The 19914-nt window shown below is 40.3% G+C and overlaps 1 non-coding gene across 1 annotated transcript; it reads left to right on the forward strand.

The window, feature by feature from the left end:
• Nucleotides 1-19293: 19293 nt before the first annotated feature.
• On the forward strand, nt 19294-19426 carry LOC129487088 (U11 spliceosomal RNA). Its single transcript, XR_008659213.1, has one exon. It is a non-coding gene; the product is annotated as a U11 spliceosomal RNA (small nuclear RNA).
• Nucleotides 19427-19914: the final 488 nt, after the last annotated feature.

Genomic DNA, 19914 nt, shown 5'->3' on the forward strand with positions numbered 1-19914 from the left:
GGAACAGAAGGAAGGTTTGCAGTGCCGAGTTTAGACTCTGAGAACGTGATCCAGATAAGAACCAGTGAAGTGATGCCTGTTTAATAAATATTAAGAACTGGTAGTCACTGGAGTCTGGGAATTTCAGGCCATACAGAACAGTTCTGGAGCTTTGCAAAATTTTTTTAATGAAGCACAAATTTCCCTCGCTCATGAGAGGCCCTAGATGCAGCTGTGGAATGGAGGAAAGGCACAGAGCCTGGGGTCAAAAAGCCTGTGGTGGAATCCTAGCTCCAAGTCCCATCCTCCAGGTGCAGCTGGGCAAATCACCACTCCTCATAATACACTGATATATTGACATGCGGCAAACAGGGTTCCGTGAGAAAATAAAGGTAGAAGTCTGAAGACGTAAAAAGTTGTCTCTCAGTGGATCTGTTCCTCTCTCTGGAACTCAGCTTCCTCAGTGATCAAATCTGGGGGTTGGTCTGAATGAAACTGTTCTCCAAGCAGGTGGCCACTTCAGGGTACAGCAGGGAGAACTCAGAGCTATTGAGGGGGTCAGACTCTACTCCTCCCAGCATTTACAATGGAAGAAGCTGAGTCAGATTTGAATCTATTCTACAGAATAGTCTTCCTGGTGAAATGTATCTTTCAGATTTTGATCTAAAGAAATTATGAACTTTAAAGTAGTTTTTTCCAATTCTGTGAAGAAAGTCATTGGTAGCTTGATGGGGATGGCATTGAATCTATACATTACCTTGGGCAGTATGGCCATTTTCACGATATTGATTCTTCCAACCCATGAGCATGGACAACAACGATAGACTGGATTAAGAAAATGTGGCACATATACACCATGGAATACTATGCAGCCATAAAAAATGATGAGTTCATGTCCTTTGTAGGGACATGGATGAAACTGGAAAACATCATTCTCAGTAAACTATCGCAAGGACGAAAAACCAAACACTGCATGTTCTCACTCATAGGTAGGAATTGAACAATGAGAACTCATGGACACAGGAAGGGGAACATCACACTCCAGGGACTGTTGTGGGGTGGGGGGAGAGGGGAGGGACAGCATTAGGAGATATACCTAATGCTAAATGACGAGTTAATGGGTGCAGCAAAACAACATGGCACATGGATACATATGGAACAAACCTGCACATTGTGCACCTGTACCCTAAAACCTAAAGTATAATAATAAAAAATAAAAAAATTAAAAAAATAAAAAAAAAGTCTGTAATAAAAAAAAAAAAGAAATTAGCCACTCCATTCGTTGATGACCTCATTCCCATTGATTCTCAGTATATCTTCCTACAGTTCCCAGGATTCTTGTGATTTAATCAGGGAGGTAAACGAGAAGTTAGTTAGAAGACCAAGGCAGCCACATGGTAGCATCAAGGTCGTGGAAGTTGAAACCAGAAGATTTGAGTTTGAGGTTCTACCTTGCTACTGACCAGACACATTGCCCTTATTGGCTTCTTACCCTCTTGCTTTCAGTTTCTCCCTTGTCTAATGTAATCCCAGCTTCCCATGAGTGCCCTAGGGGTCATGAGATGGATGTTCATAAGAATGTCCCACACAATGCCTTGCTCCTGGTCTGCACAGGGAACAGGTGGGATTTGCTGGGATACCAGACCTCTTGCTAGCTGTGTTATTAAATACCAATTCCTGGTGGTCTGGATAGTACAATCTGGTATTTAAAAGCATTCAGAGAGATGCTTGAATACAGGAGAAATACATATATCCCTGCTGTTGCTATGCTGGCTTATGCAATACATCAAAGTGTACTCCAACAGCGGTGCCTGTTGAAAAAGAGGAACAGGTAACCTCCCCGCTGGGCATCAGAGAGAGGGGCCTAATGACTTATTTTTTTTCTGCTATTCAGCTGGTTTATGCATTTGGCATTTAGCCTCAGCTCTCTACATGATATTTATCACCGCAGTTAAGTTGGGGGCAGAAACATTTAGAATGGCTCTGGCTAAGGAGCCGCCTGAGCTTTGTCGTTTTTATGTTGCAGAAACTGAGCACAAGTGTTGTATCTTCCTGCTCATCTTGGGCAGGGCAAGACTTGCCATTTAGATGATAAGAGGAAGGCAAGTCTCCGTGATGGTAACAAGAATACACCAAAATAAGAGCTGAAGTCCTCACCATGTCTTTTCCGTACTCACTGTCCACTGAATGAAAGCGGGAAGGAACTCTTCATGATAGTGTTCACTAATTGATCTTCACTGAAGGCCTTCTATGTGTTGGACACTCACCGTGTCTTCTTAATCCTTTCACCATTCCCATGTGATAGGAAATCACATTATTCCTGCTTTAGGTGAGTTAGAGGCCTCCCAAATAGTCTAAGATTTTTGTTTATGGCTTAAGGGGTTCAGCAAAGACTTTGGATGTGCTGACAAAGAGCTGAATTTTGTACGGTAATGAGGAGTTGATATGTTGAGGAGAATGAAGAATCTTTAAGTGAAGTACATGGCCATACTCTGTAACCTTAAAGAGCCAAGCAAATAAAAGGCATCACCAAATAATGTAGTGTTTCAGGGAGAGAATAAAATCTTCTATTAAAAGTCCCCAAGATTTAGGAGTTGCTGGTGTCTTCTTCTAGCTCTAGACACAGTGCATTCATTTGTTTTTAACCCCATCACCTCCATCTGCCCCATAAAGAGAACATACTTGGCTCTCCTTCCTGTCAAGGTATGATGTGCTGTGTTCAACTGCTTATGTGACATGAAATGAAAGTGTTATGAAAAGCAGAAAGTGCTGGGTGCAGTGGCTCACACCTGTAATCCAAACACTTTGGGAGATGGGGGCAGAAGGGTTGTTTGAGCCCAGGAGTTTGAGACCAGCCTGGGCAACATAGGGAGACTCCCATCTATACAAAAAATATAAAAAATTAGCCAGGAGTGGTGTCTTGTGCATGTAGTCCCAGCTACTTGGGAAGCTGAGGTATGCAGGTCACTTGTGCTTGAGAGATTGAGGGTGCAGTGAGCTGTGATTAGTGAGTGAGCAATGAACAACAGAATGAGACCCTGTCTCAAAGAAAAAAAAAAGAGGAAGAATTTACCAGATGCAGCTAATATTTCATCAGTTCTGGCTGTTCACTGGCATTATAAACCTGAATCCATGATTTCACCATTCACAGATCGTAAAACAAGAGCCTCTTTGGTCTACAGAGTTCTACAATCTTTATGGCTTAGACAGTTGGATGGAAGCTATTTGCAGAACAGTTCTGTCCATTCGGTTCACAAGTTTTTGCTTATAGCCTGCCAGATGTCCCAGGATTGCACTAAGTATGTGTATGGATGAGGAGGTGTGTGGGAAGACAGAAAAAATACAGTAGCATTTAAAAGAAAAAGGGAATCGCTTTCCTGACACCACTAGCTCTTGGTTTCCCTCCTACTTTCCTCACCATTCTTTCTCAGTCTCTCATGCTTCTCTTCCTGCCCACATTTAAGATGTTGCAGCCCTGGGAAGACTTCATCCTTAGACCTTTTCTGTTCTTACTCTAAACTATGGTAATTCTTATTTTGCAAGAGTAGATCTCCATGGAGTACAAGAGAAGAGAACTTTCCTTTTCTTCCAATTGCCCTTTCATATCTGCTCTGTGAGGCTCGTTTTCCCCTGACCCTTGAATGAAGTCCAAAGCCATTCTCTCAATTCTGATCACTCTCCAATAGTCAATTGTCCTCTGGTCACTTTTAGTCACAAATTCTCATGAGAATAATTAACATGGCCAGTAATAATAATCAGAGTTCCATAGACAATTTGAAGTTAAAACTTTAGTAGTGCTGTACCCCTATGAACTTTAATAGGGATAGCACCATGTTTAAGAGGCCAGAGAAGAGACCCAGAGCCAGCAACTGAGATACGGAATTGAATGAGGGAAGCTACATACAAGGCAGACCAGTAGTGGCAGGCTGGACAGGAGAACTGCAACCGCTTGTAAAAAACCATGCAACTTACATCACATTTTCACTTAGCACCCTCCCGCTACTAATCTCCACCTTGCAATCTTCATTTAACCCAAAACAAAGAGCCTCCATCCCCTGTATGGCCTGCGTTCCATGGAGTGGGCCAGCAGTTCAGGAGTTCCTCATGTATAAAGAATGAATCTCCGAATTGGCCACTCCTGGATTCCTTAGCTTGAAATTCTTGAACACACATTATTCTTAGACCATACGGTCATTCTCAGAGTATGCTTAAGTTATGTTATTGCTTTTAGATGCATCTGCCATACGCAGTCAATTCTTAGGGTATGATTCAGGTTAAGCTATTGCTGTCAGGTGCACCTGCCATACAACTTCTCCCTTCCCCTCAACAAGTTCCTCCTTCAGGGTGGAAGTCAACATTAAGAAAGAATAATCCTCTTTCCTACCTTACTATTAAGCCCTTCTCTATTCAACACCCGTTCACTCCAAGCTTTGTGATCAAGCTTTTTTCTCTCTTTTTCTATCTCTGTCTCCCTCTTTCTTCATCAGAGCTGTGAGAGAAAAGATCAAAGAGAGAGGAAAACTCTTACCTGTATGGTACTGATGCACGCCTGGGCATTGACATTCTCTTCATTTAATCTATGCTCGATGTTGATTCTTGTAAGGTATGCCCAGGGTTCCTTGGAAATTCTATCGCCAGGATTGTGCTACTGTACTTCCAGCAGCATGGTGGTACCTCTGGAAGGCCACACATAGTTTCTATCTGAGCTGTTCTGCTGGTCCCTCTCTCTGATTAACATCACATCATCCCTTTGGATCGTCTTCTTAGGGAAGATTTAAGATGGTTGTAGGGTGTGATCTCCCTCTCCCATGTAGCCCTCTTTTGATCCCCAAGAAGCACTCAGGCATCCTCATTCTTACTCTTGATGAAGTGCAGCTAACTCCCTATCCGTAATCGTCTGTCTCTGTCCTGGTGCCTCAGGCTGATAACATAGACCCTGACCTTTACATTTCTGCGATCTGTGTCAGACAGGAGTCAAAGGTGTTCAAAGTGCACCTATTAAACTCTCTGAATAATTTATTTGAGGCTACTTTTACTCTTAAACTAGGAGGGGGTTTCCCCTTCTTTGTTTCCTTTTACTGGGAGGCACACACACAAATGCGAGAATACTCCAACAACTTTCTCCTAAGGAAATTCTCTCTCTGAGATTTTCAACTTCAATTTTCTTATGCCAGAAAAGGGATATTAGGTTAGAGATTGCAAGCCATCTTCTGAAATTTTCTTTGCAATCCCTGCTTAGGTGATCTATCACCTTGCTTTGGGATGTGAGGTTAGTTGGCACCTTGTTTCTCAGGGTCTCAGCTGAAATGAGACAGAATGAGTCCTATTTCAAAATCTTACCATACTCTTGCTCCATAAGCTCATCCCTTCCAATGGCTTTTGCTCTCTAGGGTCATGAATACCATGTAGTACATAAAATCAGCACTTTTTTTTTTAAATCTAAGGACAGTTTAACCCATGTTAAGGTACACCAAAGATCTCAGATGGGAGTAGTTTTTTGGAAAGAAGCAGCTGTTCAACAAGCTGCCCCTGAGGTACTCTGGCTGAGTTAGTGCTGGGGCACAGAACCCGCTTATACACTGAATCCTCTTCGTAGAGGCAAGGACTGTCTTCTTTTCCTGCAGTCCTGGTTTGTCAGGACATGGAAGTTTTTTTGCAGACCAATAAATTCCTGTGTAGTAGCAGACTTCTGCCTCTATGAATTGGCTACAGTCAAGGACAAGATTAAATGGACACTAGAATATTAAGGATTTACTCTAATTTGTTTTAATTGTGATTTAAAATTACATGCAGTGTATTCTTCCCTCTGTACCCCATTATCACCCTAACCAATAAAAAAATTAACCATACCTCTCTTTTATGAACTCCAGATCCACATATCTTACTCCCTGATGGATAATTTCATCCAGATATGCCGAAGTAACTCAAACTTAACATAAAGGAAATGGAAATTATGACTTTCTTTTTCCAAAATTTGTTTATTATACCACATGTCTTATTTTTTAAATAGACCTCATTTCCCACACCCCCAAATCCTAAATCCTAACTTTAACATTTTCAGGTAACATTTTTCCTTCCTACCCCACAACTGATCTGCTGCCCAATTCCAATCAACCTGGCCTTCTAATATGTTGGAAGTCTGTCCCCTTTGGATCCTTGTAACAACTCATTTTACACTCTCATCATTTCCTTTGGAAAACTGCATCAGCATCTTAACTGGCTTCACTGCATTTACTCTCACCTGCCATAACTCATTTTTCACAGAACAAACACTCTAACCACTTTAAATCATGTCTCCCTTACTTAAACTTTTCAAAGGTATTCATCGCCTAGAGTGATGGTCTCTAAGATAGAGGGTGGACATCCCAGGCATCAGTATGAGAAGAAAATATCATAGCTTTTATTTATATGTTGTTTTTATCTTTTAGGAAAAAAATAAATTAAGCTTTATTTATTCTATGGCTTGACTTTGGGGAAGTCCTCACCTAGAAGGTGGGTCAATCCCCATGCGGTCAGGAATGAAAAATGGGAATTCCACAACATGGACGTCTTGACAGTGGTGACCTACTCATTCCCTGGTTCTCAGCATTCTGCAGCTCATTATAGTTTATATGTGAAGTTATGTAGTTCATAGCCCCTCGTTAAAAAGACTTATGAGATTATTTGAGTTATTTTGAGATTTTATGAGTCATTTTAAATAGTGCGAGGCTGGCTAAGGTGGCTTGTGCCTGTAATTCCAGCACTTTGGGAGGCTGAGGTAGGCAGATCACTTGAAGTAAGGAGTTCGAGTCTGGCCTGGCCAACATGGTGAAACCCTGTCTCTACTAAAAATACAAAAATTAGTCAGGCGTGATGGCGTGCACCTGTAATTCCAGCTACTTGGGAGGCTGAGGCAGGAGAATCGCTTGAACTCGGGAGGCAGAAGTTGCAGTGAGCCAAGATTGTACCACTGCACTCCAGCCTGGGCGGCAGAGCGAGACTGTCTCAGAAAAATAAATAAATAAATAAATAAATAAATAAATAAATAAAATAATAAATGGTGTGATCGCTACAATATTACATTGAGAGATAAGCAATTTTTATAGCACAAGATGTTATACATTTTCCATAGCAAAGAATTGAAAAGTATCACGAAACCTAAAGATGGGTTACACATTGCATTAGTCTGTTCAGGCTGCCATAACACAATTCCTCAGACTGAATGGCTTCAACAACAGCAATTTATTTTCTCACAATTCTGGCAGCTAGAAGCCTGCGATCAAGGTGTTGAAAGGTTAGTTTTTTTTTCCTGATGCCTCTCCCTAGGTTTACAGGTGGCTACCTCCTCCCTGTGTCCTCACGTGGCCTTTCCCTGCAAGTGCCTCCCTACTATCTGTTTAAATTCATGGAAGTACTCTAGTCATATTGGATTAAGGACTCACCCTAACAGCCTCATTTTAACTTGATCACCTGTTTAAAGATCTTATCTCGAAATTTAAGACTATAATCTGAGGGCCTGGGGGTTGGGACTTCAACATACGAATTTTAGGGAGATGCATTCCAGCCCATAACACTTTTTTTTTTGTAAACTCATTGGCCTTTTTATGATGAAATGTGGTCAAAATAGGCTGGTGCAGTGATTTATGACTGTAATCCCAGCACTTTGGAGGCCCTGGAGGGTGGATCACTTGAGAGCAGGAGTTGGAGACCACCTGGCCAACATGGCAAAAGCCCGTCTCTACAAAAAATATAAAAATTAGCCGGGCGTGGTGGCATGCACCTGTAGTCCCAGCTACCTGGGAGGCTGAGGCAGGAGTATCACTTGAACCCGGGACGCAGAGGTTGCAGTGAGCCAAGATGGTGCCGCTGCACTCCAGCCTGGGTGACAGAGTGAGTGAGACTCCTTCTCAAAAAAAAAAAAAAAAAAAAAATTATTCTACCTACCATATATTTTGAAAAAAAATTGAATACTACACTTAAACTGTACACCAAAGATCTGTTTCTTCAAGGTAAATGTGATGGTTTAAGAATGAGTAAAAAAAATAACTGTTTGTCAAATAAAACCTATGCTCTGGAAAGAACATTTAAAAATGGGTGTCTAAAAATATTTTCAGTGTTATATGATTCAGCCTTTCAAAAATGAATTAAGAGTGAGATCTCCCCCATGACACAAGTTTACCTATATAACAAACCTGCAGTTATACCCCTGAACTTAAAATAAAAATTAACAACAAACAAACAAATAACAACAAAAAGAGTGAGAACTATGGTAACTCTCACATCTGCATTTATAACACTGGGTGTCATGCTAGACCTCTGTTCAGTCCAGTAGGGATGGCATTATGTCCAGGAGGCTGAAGAAGAGGCTTGGAGACAATGAATGAGATGTAGGGTTCACTGGGGGACATACATACAGGGATAGTCCAGTGGCAGTGGGCTGGACAGGAAAGCTGCTACTGTTTATAAGTAGCATGTCATTTATACAGCATTTTTACTGAGCATTCTATTCCTAGAAACCTCTACCTAATAACCTCCATTTAAACCCAAACAAAGGGCCCCTGGATGGGGATAGGCCAGGGATTCAGACATCCTTTGTAGATGAGTGATTCTCCAGGTTGGCCACTGCCAGATTCCTTAGCTCAGGATTCCAAATACACATTCTTCTTAGACCCATAGGGTCATTCTCAGGATATGCTGAAGTTGTTGCTGTCAGGTGCACCTGTTATACACTGGGAAATAGAATTTTTAACCCATTTAAAAAGCTTTTAAATAAAAATATTATAGTGGGATATAAACCCATTTGATTACACACACACACACACACGCATGCACAGAGTTTATACATAAAACACAACATATTCGTATCAGTTCACAATAAAACTAACATCAGAGAAGACAGTTTTTAAATCAAAGACATTTTAAGTAATGGTGGTGGAATTGAAAGATAACCATTAGAATTTCATATTTGAACCAGCTTACCCCTATGAAGAGTATTTTTGCAGCTATAACATCCATTAAAACCAAGTATCAAAATGAACTAAACTTAGAATCAGACACGTAAATTGCTGTATAACAGAAAATTAAATCAAGATTTTTAAAAAAGACACATATTTGTTTTCATTTGTTAGTGGATAATTTTCAAAAAGATGAAATTGTGACTATCAGACATATGTAAAATGAATATTTGTCATTAAATCTAGTTTATTAATTAATGAGAGAACTGTAAGATGACTAATGTAGTTCAAAGGAAAATCTGAAGAGTAGACATATTTACAGGCAATCAGGAATCCTAAAATTTATTTGCTAATAGCTGCAAAACTGGTTGATATCATGTAGGGCAACAAACTGTGTGTTTCTACAGGGCAGAAATCAATTGTATCTCTACTGCAGAAAATCCATTTGCATTTCTATGGACAAAAATAATTTGCATTATCATCAGTTTCTTACAGTTTACAGAGTTGTAAAATAGCCTAGTCAAAGATAATCAAAGGCATGAAGCTCTATAGGATCAAATAGCCCTGAAGGGTTTGCTAGCTAATGCTCAGCATTCTGCTGTAAGGAAGCCTACTAATCATTTGTGCATTTGAAAGTCCTTTCAATTTTGATGTTGTACTCTCACAAATATATTAGTTGGTAGTACTAATTTTAGCGATATAACCAGAGATTTTGATGTACTATTAAGTAAATTTAAAATTATTTTAAAGTGTTTTTCATTTCATTGCTATTTTCTAACTTTTACATTTACATTTCTATGCTTTTTAATACACACAAAACAGGAACTTGCAAATTTAGTATGATTTGAGATAGACTCTCACTGTGTCACCCAGGCTGGAGTGCAGTGGTGTGATCACAGTTCAGAGCATCCTTGAGCTCCTGGGCTCAAGCATTCCTGCCATCTCAGCCTCTCAAGTAGCTAGAACTACTGGCACGCACCACAGTGCTCAGCTAATTTTTAAATTTTTTTTTGCAGGAATGAGGTCTCACTATGTTGACCAGGCTGGTCTTAAACTCCTGGGCTCAAACAGTCCTGCTGCCTTGGGTTCCCAAAGTGCTGGGATTACAGGCATGAGCTACTGTGCCCAGCCTTGCAGGTACTTCATACAAAAGAGCATATATGTGTGGGTGTATATATACATATATATATGTATGTATATATATACACGTATATATTGGACACTAGTAATTTAAAAAATAATTTACTAATAAAGATGTACTGTCATAACATTTGGAGATCACCACTCCAGAGGATGCAGATCCGAGTTCTCGATATCTACAGAGACTCAGTCTCTTGGCAGGAGTTTGAAACCTCTGCTTCCCTTGTCAACTATGAAGACTCTATCCCGTGCTATTGGCTGGGCTCTTATTCTAAAATGGTAAGCATTTACAAAAAGAAATCTAGATGCGTGCTTAAATCTTGACAAAAATTAACTCGAATGGATCACAGACTTAAATGTAAAATGCAAAACTATGAAACTCGTACAAGATAACATAGGAGAAAATCTAGATGACCATGGGTTTGACGATGATTTTTTTAGCTATGACACCAAGGGTATCATCCATGAAAGAGATAATCGATAGCTGGACTTTATTAGAATTAAAATTTTCTGCTCTGCAAAAGACACTGTCAAGAGGATGAAAAGGCAAGCCACAGACTGGGAAACAATATTTCAAAAGATATATGTGATAGACGATGTTACTTAAAATATACAAAGAACTCTTAAACATAATTAAAAAAACAATTAAAAAACAGGCCAAAGATCTGAACAGCCACCTTACTAAAGAAGATATACAGATGGAAATCAGCAAATGAAAAGATGCTACACATTGTATGTTATCAGGGAAATGCACATTAAAACAAAAATAGGTTATCATTATACACTTAGAATGGTCCAAATCCAGAACACTAACAACACCGAATGCTGGTGAGGATATGGAGCACCAGGAATTCTCATTCATTGCTGATGGAAATACAAAATGGTGTAGCCATTTTGGAAGATGGCTTGACAGTTTCTTATAAAACTAAACATACTATGACCATGTGATCTGGCAATCACATTCCTTGGTATTTGCCCAAAATAGTTGAAAAAGTATGTCTACACAAAAACCTGCATACGGCTGTTAATAGCAGCTTTATTTCAAATTCTCAAAACTTGGAAGCAGTTGAGATGTCCTTTAGCGGGTCAATTAATAAATAAACTGTGGTATATCCAGACAATGAAATATTGTTCAACACTAAGGGGAAATGAACTATCAAACCATGAAATGACATGGAGGAAACAAATGTCTATTACTGTGTGAAAGAAACCCATCTGAGAAGGTTACATACTATATGATCGCATTATATGACATTCTGAAGAAAGCAAAACTGTGGGGGCAGTGAGATCAGTGGTTTCCTGCAGTTGTGGGGAGGGAGGAATGAATAAGTAGAGCACAGAGAATTTTTAGGGCAGTGAAAATACTCCATATGATACTGTAAGTGTGGATACAGCATAGATTTGTCCAAATGCATAGAATGTAAACCCTAATATACATTTTGGATTTTGTATGATAATGATGTGTCAATGTTAGTTAATTAATTGTAGCAAATGTACCACTGCACTGGGGATTGTTGATACTGGGGAAGAATAGGTATGTGTGTGTGGAGGGACCGTATGGGAAATCTCTACCTTTCCCTCAATCTTCCATTAGGTTAGATTTAAGCTTAAATCTAATCTTTAAAAGTGAAGTCCTCAACTGGGCGTGGTGGCTCACGCCTGCAATCCCAGCACTTTGGGAGGCTGAGGTGGGTGGATCATTTGAGGTCAGGAGTTAGAGACCAGCCTGGCCAACATGGTGAAACCCCGTCTCTACTAAAAATACAAAAATTAGATGGGCAGTAGTGGTGTCGGCCTGTAGTCCCAGCTACTTGGGAGGCTGAGGCAGGAGAATCACTTGAGCCTGGGAGGTGGAGGTTGCAGTGAGCTGAGATCGTGCCGTTGCATTCCAGTCTGGGTGGCAGAGTGAGACCCTGTCTCAAAAAAAAAAAAAAAAAAAAAGATTAAAAAAAAGTCCTTGAAAAAATTTTAAAAAATTAATCCCACGTATCTTTAATTCAAGAATGATGATTAAACTAGAATGTTTTATATTTTGAAAGAAGAAAAAATAGTTAGCATGCCCAAGAACCACACCAGTCACCAGCTGTGAAACTTGTTCCTGAAGAAAACTGGAAAAAAGGCTGGCTACCTTAAAAGAGTTTTACTAAATTTATTGGAGGAGAGAAAGCAAAGGAAGGATGTTAATGAGGTTTCTGGAGTCTGGATAAATGCAGGTAATTATATGCAGGGGCTTTATTGATTTGGGAATGTAGGTGACATAATTCTTCAGGGTTGGTGGTCAGAGCTGGGTGGAGGTTTCAAAGTAAATCTTGAAGGGTCAGTTGCTTGATGTTATTTATAGCACCAAGAAGGTGATCCATTGTAAGAATAAATTGAGCAACTCAACTGTCAAATTAATAGGTTTTCAGAGAATTCCTTATATTAGTTTCCTCAGGTTGCTGTAATAAACTCCCACAAACCTAGTGGCTTAAATCAACAGGAGTTTATTTTCTCACAGTTCTGAAGGCCAGAGGGCTGAAATCTGGGTGTTGGCAGGGCTGCACTCCTCCCAGTTTCTAAGGGAGAACCTGCTCCTGCCTCTTATCTTCTTGTGGCTGTCGGCATCCCTTGGCTTGTGGCCGCATCTTTCTCTACTGTGTCATCACTTCACCTTCTCTTTTGTGTGTGTGTCTCCTCTAAACAACCTTTCTCTCTGTTTTATAAGGACACTTGGGATTGCAATTAGGTCCACATAGCTAATCTAGGGTTATCCTCTCCTCTTAAAATGCTTAATTTAATCCCATCTTTTGCCCTGTAAGTTATTTTCCACTCTTTTGCCATAGAAAGGAGTATTTACAGGTTCCAAAGATTTGACATGGACATCTTTTGGGAGATGTATCCATTTAATATCTATGTCTATCCTGAAACTCAGAATGTGGTCTTATTTGGAAATAGGATCTTTGCAGATGGAATTAGTTAAAATGAGGTCATACTGGATTAGGGAGGGCCAGAATTCAGTGACTGGTGTCTTTATACGAAGAGAAAACATCCCAGCACTTTGGGAGGCTGAGGTGGGAGGATTGCTTGAGCCCAGGAGTTCGAGACCAGCTGGGGCAACATGGCAAAACCCGGTCTCTACTAAAAATACAAAAAAATTTAGCCAGGCATGGTGGTGTGCGCCTGTGGTCCCAGCTACAGGGAGGCTGAGGTGGGAGGATCACTTGCACCTGGGAGGTCGAGGATGCAGTGAGCTGTGATTGTGCCATTGCACTCCAGCCTGGGTAGCCCAGTGAAACCCTGTCAAAAAAAAAAAAAAAAAAAAGGAAAGAAAACAGAGACACAGAAACACACAGGGAAAACATCCTTTCATAGTGACAACAGATTAGAGTGATACACCTGCAAGCCAACAGATGCTAAGGCATGCTGGAAGCCACCAGAAGCCAGGAAGAGGAAAGAAAGAGTCTTCTACTAGAACCGTCAGAGAGACAGGGCCTGCCCACATGTTGATTTTGGACTTCTGGACTTCAGAGCTGTGGGAAAATAGATTTACATTTTACTAAACCACCCAGTTTGTGGTAATTATGGCAGCCCTAGGAAGCTAATACAGGAAGGCATTTCTTGGCTTACTACATTCATGAAAAACAAATTTCATCATCCTGGGAAACCGTTAGCGGAAAAGTCAAATGATATTAATAAAGAGCTTGGATTTGAAATCCTGAATCTGCATGGCTGACTCTAGTTCTCACCAGTCTCATCTACAACCTCTATCTCTTGAAGACCATTCTTGCCCCCTAGCAAATCCAGTCTTTTCAGATGACTGAGCCAGCATGACTGGCATTGTAATTTGTTTGATCTTCACCCCACCTGAATTCACCTGAAGCTCTGGTGGGCAGCACCTGTGTTCTCTTCTTCTCTGCTGCCTTCTCTGGTATTTCGAACTTGTTCCGGCACAGGTAGCAACAACCCGGAAATGCTTATGGGAGTAACTCTTGACTAATGAAGATTAACAGTTAGCAGGTCAATGCCTCAACCTTTTTCCCTAGTGGCTTAATTCTGAGATTTTTTTTTTTTTTTTGCTGAAAAATATTCTGTTTTCCTCATTCCTTCACTTACATTTCTTGTTATCACCTCCTATGTTAGGCCATTGTTGCTTTACTATAAAGAAATACCAGAGACTGGGTAATTTATAAAGAAAGGGGGTTAATTGGCTCATTGTTTTTCAGAGTATACAGGAAGCATGGTGCCAGCATGTGCCACTGATGAGGGCCTCAGGAAACTTACAATCATGGTGGAAGGTGAAGGGGAAGCAGGCGTGTCATACTGTGAGTGTGACAGCAAGAGAGAGAGGAAGGAGGTGCCACTAACTTTTAAACAACCAGATCTCGCATGAACTCAGAGTGAGAACACACTTATTATCATGAGGATAGCACCAAGCTCTTCATGAAGGGTTCAATCCCATGACCCAAACACCTCCCACGAGGCCTCACCTCCAACACTGAAGATTACATTTTTTTTTTTTTTTTTTTTTTTGCCCAGGCTGGAGTGCAGTGGCATGATCTCGGCTCACTACAACCTCTGCCTTCCAGGTTCAAGTGATTCTCCTGCCTCAGCCTCCCAAGTAGCTGGAATTACAGGTGCCCACCACCATGCCCAGCTAATTTTTTGTATTTTTAATAGAGATGGGTTTTCACTATGTTGGCCAGGCTGGTCTCGAACTCCTGACCTCAGGTGATCTACCCACCTTGGCCTCCCAAAGTGCTGGGATCACAGGCATGAGCCACCGCACCCAGCCTGAAGATTATATTTCAACATGAGATTTGGAGGGGACACACGTCCAAACCATATCACCTCCCAAGTAGACTACACATCCCAAGTCCCTGTCTCAAGGTCTGCATTTGAGGGATCCCTGAGAGACCCACACAGCATTGGACTTTACCAGGTCCATATCTCATTCTGTCTGTGGCCCCTCTTTCTCTTCTCCATAGAATGAGCTGCTGTGGCCTCAACTGCTGTTGTTGTGCCTCCTGGCCTGGCTCCTCATATTCCCCCAGCCCCCTTCATGGCATTTTACAGATATTTTTCACAAATTAAGAAAGAAGCAGCTTTTAAGGAGTCACACCTGTAACACAACCCATGCACCATTTCCCCCTTTCCCTCTGTTGGAGCCAGTCAGGCAGGAAATTACAGAGACTTTCTGATTGGGTAATATTTCCAGCCTCTTGGCTATGCTAGAGTTCATATGATCATATTCCTAGTGGTTGATAAAAAGCTCTGTTTTTCAGCTTGCTTCAGTCCTTTTTTCCACATTCACCTGAAAGCCAAAAAACATATAGCAAATATAGCTGGGTTGAAGAACGTGACAATGCACTAGTTATTCTCTTTCCTCTTCAGATCCACCCTCCTCTGTGCCCTGGAGGCTGAGCTGTGTACTGCATTTCCCAGAATGCTTTGCCTTCTGGCATCTGGTTGGGTTCACCCAATGAACCTCCACATGTAGGGGTGGTCACAGCCTTTTTCAGTTGCTATTCCCTGGGTGCTTCACCATTTCATAATGGTGTTCCCATCTTTGGTACAAGGGATGTTCATAAAATTCTTCTTAGTTAAAACTTTCAGAGTTCCATTTATTTCCTTCCAGAAAGCAAATACAATATAAAATTATACTGACCAGAACAGTATAAAAACCATGCCACTTTCTCGTAATATCGTCTGAGAAAAGTTACTTAATGTTTGCATCTGTAAAATGGGCATTGGTACTTCTTTGTCAGAGTCATTGTGAGGGCATGCAATTAATATTGGTTTGATTTCTTTTTCTTCCATTCTGGCTCTCATGAAAGAAGCCACAGCCAAAAGAGGATTAATAAGCACTGAAATAAGCATGTATCTTATCCTCCAACTTATATCACAGCATTGTTTTGTTATGTGTGTTTGTTTTATTTCATGTAAAAACAATTATTTCGTGTTGACTTTGACACTTTCTCTTGTCCTAACACCAGCATTTTCAAAAAATACGGACATTTTCAAACAATGAAATTAACCGTTGCCCAGTCTCCTTCTGATTGACAGCCTGCCTTTGTTCAGTCTGGTACAAATGCCTGAGAAAGCATGCTATTCCAACCAGTGGGAGAGGAGCCCAGTGGGACTGTGTGTCTGCTGCTCCATTCGTTGTAGAGGTTAAAGTGTGTGTCTGTCTATAAAAATAGCTCGCTGGACATAACTTACACCCCAAACCCTATATCTCCATAAATAACCCCTGGCAGTTTCATTACAGCCTGGGGCACCCCAGCTAACACTGGCAGCTAACTTAACTCCAGTCAATCTTTCTAATGCCTTTCATGGTTTGGTTTCATTAAGACCCAAGACCATCACTCACCCAGTGCCTGCTCAGCCACCATGTTGATTTGTGTCTCCTTATTGTGTGAATGAATATGCATCCCAGAAGACCTGAGATTTCCTCAGGAAGACAGTGCTGTTGAGTGTTCCCTATTTATTGCTTAGTATAAGAATACATATTACCTTTTATTATATGCCCATTAGACAGTAAAATCTGGTGAGGGATTTCTATTGGAGGGTAGTGAGCACAATTACAAATTTGGAAATGATGTGAAATACACCCTTGCAAAGATATTCAATGATTTATCAAATGCTTTTTTTTTCTGGTGACATGGATTAATTCATAGCCTATGTGAGATCATTAGGGTCCTCCTTCCCCTCACACCCTTATTTCTGCTTTTTGGGCTTTGTTTAACTCTTATTTATGCCCCAGTATATAGCCAAGAATGGGCCAATTTGAATGAAAAAGGGACTGCTCCTAGCTCCCTGGTAAAGCCCCAGCAAAACCAGTGTTTCTCTCTCATTTTCTGTGTAGAATTTGAGGCAAATATCTAGGTATTGAGGGAGAGAAGAGAGAGAAGAAATTTAAAAGATGCTTCTCTGACAGAGTAACCAGGAACTACTTCATCTGGCTCAGCACAATTACCTGCAATGTGGTCACCTCAGCCTGCCCCCAACACCGTTCCCTTATAAAATCTGGAGGCGAGAGAAATTGGTACTTAAGTTAAAGCTTCAACCAAGCAGTTTTCGATTACATAGCTAGAATTTACTCAGCAGATCCTAATGGTTCACTCTAACCTTGGCAGGGTCTCAGTGGCCATATTTTCACAGTTGACTTATTTTTGAATAATTTCTGCAATAGATTAGATATGGGAAGATTTTCCTTGAACCTCAGTCATGCGTTTTTTCTCTTTCTTTCCCCTTCCTTTCCTTCCTTCCTTCCTTCCTTCCTTCCTTCCTTCCTTCCTTCCTTCCTTCCTTCCTTCCTTCCATCCTTCCTTCTTTTCTTGCTTGCTTGCTTGCTTTTTTTCCCCCTCTTAACATTATCCCTAAACCCCTCTGGAATTCTTATCATAAAGGCCACAGGAGATGTTACTCGGTGTTTTTGCCTTCAACTGTGTGTCCGTAGTGGATTTTAATAGGTAGACTGAAGTAGGTTTAACAAGTGCTCACTCAAGGCATCATTGAGAGGTAGATGGAACTTATCTTTCCAGCTGTGTCCCCTCCCTCTAACTTCTCTCTTAGCTTGTGTCAGCAATAAACTCATCCTTACCTGTCACCTCCATCACTTCCAGATCCCTAGTGACCTTATGCAGTCTACTCAGTTTATTGCTTTCCACTCCAGTCCCTTGCCTCTATGCATCACACACACATAAACCTTGATTCGCATCAGTCTTTATAATCTCCACGACAAAAATGAAACAAATAACAACAACCCCTTCTAGTTAGTCCCTGCCTTCCGAATCAATGATTTGTGACGTGTGTGTGTGTGTGTGTGTGTGTGTGTGTGTTGGATACCTTGGGATGATGGTGGAGAAATAAAATCAGAATCTCTGATAAGGAAGGATAGCTTGAAAGATCATACTCAGCATTATGATTTTACATTTAGAAAATAGAGGAAAACTCCTTGTTTCCTTATATAAATTACAGAATGTAAAAAAGGCTTGCCAAAACCTGGACAGACTCCAAGAAAATATTTTATTTTATATAAAAAAAATTACAAAGTGCAAATGTGACTTAGAAACAGCCGGGAAAGAAGGAAAAGTAGTTATTTGCCATTGCACAACGGAAGGGTGTGGTGTCACACTTCCTTGGAGAAGGGATCAACATTACGAAGGAAACTTATAAGGATTCATTTGTTGATTTCACAAATGGAATCTGCTTGGCTAATAGGTTACACCTCCACTGTAGCCTGTCTGTAATGGAAGTCTGGTAACATTTATTAATAAAGCAGTTTGATGCTGAAGGCTGGAATAACAGAAGTGACGGCAAATGGGAAACTGGGCCAGTTTTCTTATTTGTGGCTTCAGTGTGTGAGGTTTCTATCACAAGCTTAGAGATGAACAAAATGTCAAACACATGTCTTCTTTCCCTTGGTTTAAGATTTCTTGCCCCATGTTGAAATACAAGTATCCTTAGGAGCTGTAGTTCTTTTAGACAAGCCTTAGTCACTATCACCTCAGACTTGACAGGATTCTCTAAGAGAAAAATTATGTGGCAGAGCAAGGAGAGTGTATTAGGACAGTGAGCAACTGAAAGAGGGAAAAGGAGGTATCATAATTTGCGTTTTAGCACCAGTACTTCCCAGCCCCTTGTATCCTTACCTGTTGCCATCTAACCTAGTAGTTCTTCTCTTAAAAGGGGTAGAGTCAGGGGAAAATCTTCATGACACTGGATTTGGCAATGATTTCTTCGCTATGATACCAAAAGCATAGGCAACAAAAGAAAAAAATAAATAAATTAGACTTCATCAAGGTTAAACACACTTGTGTATTGAAGGACACAATCAACAGAGTGAAAAGTCAACCCATGGAATGGTAGAAAATATTTTCAAATAATGTGTTTGATAAAGATTAATATTCACAATATATAAAGAACTTCAACTGAACAACAACAACAACAAAATGAAAAGTCCCAATTAAAAAATGGGCGAACTATTTCAATAGACATTACTCCAAAGAAAATATGCAAATGATCAGGAAGCATATAAAATGATGCTCAAAGTCATTAATCATTAGAGAAATGCAAATCAAATTCACAATGAGGTACCACTTTACACTCAATAGGATGGCTAACATCAAAAAACTGGAAGATAACAAGTGTTGGTGAGGATGTAGAGGAATTAGAACCCCTATGCATTGCTGTTAAGAATGTAAAATGGTATTCCTGCTCTGGAAATTGATATGATAGTTCTTTAAAAAATTAAATAGAGAAAAAGGGCTTCGGTCATGAGTGGCCTATGTAGGGCAACCAGATTGCTCTTCGTGCGGAATTGACATCAAGAGCTTTCAGAAGCATATTTTTTGGAAGTTGGGCAGCTGGTAATCATTGGTCTTGGCATCCTTATTATTAAAAGAAAAAAATTAAACAGCATTGCCATATGATCTAGCAATTTCTCTTCAGGGTATACGCCACAGAGATTTGAAAACAGATGACTCAAACAGATATTTGTACACCCATGTTCATGGCAGTATTATTCACAATTACCAAAAGGTGGAAGCAACTCACATATTTGTTGGTGGATGAATGAATAAACAAAACGTGGTATAAACATACAATGGAATATTATTCATCCCTAAAAAGGAAGGGGATTCTAACACATGCTTCAGCATGGATTGACCTTGAACAAATTATGGTATCAGGGCAAAGAGGATTTTCCTTTCCCTTCCTTCTGAATGTTTGGTAATTTGAGTCTATAAAACAAACTGACAATAGATTAACAGGAGAAAAGGCATACAAATTATTTATGGGCAAATGTACAGGAACCACAAAATACAAGACTCAAAGAAGAACCAGTGACTGAGGTGTTTATACTGTACTTATGACTTCAAGA

Source organism: Symphalangus syndactylus, chromosome 7, assembly GCF_028878055.3.
Source record: "Symphalangus syndactylus isolate Jambi chromosome 7, NHGRI_mSymSyn1-v2.1_pri, whole genome shotgun sequence".
In the NCBI taxonomy this organism is placed as follows: Eukaryota; Metazoa; Chordata; class Mammalia; order Primates; family Hylobatidae; genus Symphalangus; species Symphalangus syndactylus.